The sequence below is a fragment of the Schistocerca serialis genome, chromosome 3 (assembly GCF_023864345.2).
Source record: "Schistocerca serialis cubense isolate TAMUIC-IGC-003099 chromosome 3, iqSchSeri2.2, whole genome shotgun sequence".
NCBI classification, from domain to species: domain Eukaryota; kingdom Metazoa; phylum Arthropoda; class Insecta; order Orthoptera; family Acrididae; genus Schistocerca; species Schistocerca serialis.
In genome coordinates, this window is record NC_064640.1 from 840008765 (window position 1) to 840010039 (window position 1275).

Below are 1275 nucleotides of genomic sequence, written 5' to 3' on the forward strand. Positions count from 1 at the left end.
CAGTAAATGTAAACAGTATCGTTTATATTAATTTTTAATATGGTTTTTGCGAAAGGCAGCGTATGTAGCGCAATCAATTGCAGTAATAATATGAAGAAGACACCACATTTGTCATTCTTCAGGTTTCCTAAGGACCCTGAGAGGTATGAAACATCACATTAGAGTGCTCTTTATTTACGATTTTTCTCTAAACTGTATTGAATTACTGAATTTGTTTTTCTTTTTTAGGAGCAATAAAATGTTAATAAATAATAGAAGACAGGACCTGCTGCAAAAATATGTCCTTTATTTGCACAATAACGTGAAGTTTTGTGCGTTACATTTCGAGTCAAACCAGTTCATGAGCGCGGAAAAGAAGACATTGGTATGGAATGCAGTTCCTACGTTTTCTGATGTGCCGAATAAGCCACAATTAGTGATGATGAATAGAAAATTGCCACACAAACGTGAAAGTGTTACTGTAAAAACAATAAAACTGTCTCCTGACACAGAAGAAACAGCTACCACAAGTGTCCCTACACGAGAGACATATATGAAATCACTAACAACGTAATCTACAACACTGACATCTTTTGAAGATGACAGACTTAGATTACGTGAAATTATTCGCGTGCTGGAAAATAGTGTGAAATGTAAAAACGTGCAAATCATTAGCACTCCGTCTTCAGGCCACAAGTGGCTCATCGAGACCATCCGACCGCCGTGTCATCCTGATTGAGGATGCGGATAGGAGGGGCGTGTGGTCAGCACACCGCTCTCCCGGTCGTTATGATGGTTTTCTTTGACCGGAGCCGCTACTATTCGGTCGAGTAGCTCCTCAATTGGCATCACGAGGCTGAGTGCACCCCGAAAAACGGCAACAGCACATGGCAGCTGGATGGTCACCCATCCAAGTGCCAGCCACGCCCGACAGCGCTTAACTTCGGTGATCTCACGGGAACCGGTGTACCCACTGCGGCAAGGCCATTGCCTGCAAATCATTAGACTTCGTACAAAATTACTATGTGACAAGGAAAGTGCCCATCGTAAGAATAAATTGCAACCACAATGTCACAGTACACAAGGACAAGCTCATTTTACAAGGTATTGGTTCCAAGTACTTGATAAAAGATGCTCTCGATTTATTGATAAGCCAAATCAGTATATCATTGAGTGGAACCTTGGTGCGAGATGGAAAGATGAAACAATTATTGGCACTTAATTTGTTGTATTATAGCACTCAGGCATACAGTTTTTTATCACACTGTTTTAGCCTTCCATCAATACGTACCTTAC

General features: G+C 41.1%; 1 pseudogene; it reads right to left on the bottom strand.

Moving 5' to 3' along the window:
- Positions 1-854: 854 nt before the first annotated feature.
- LOC126472196 (5S ribosomal RNA) lies at positions 855-971 on the bottom strand (annotated as a pseudogene).
- Positions 972-1275: the final 304 nt, after the last annotated feature.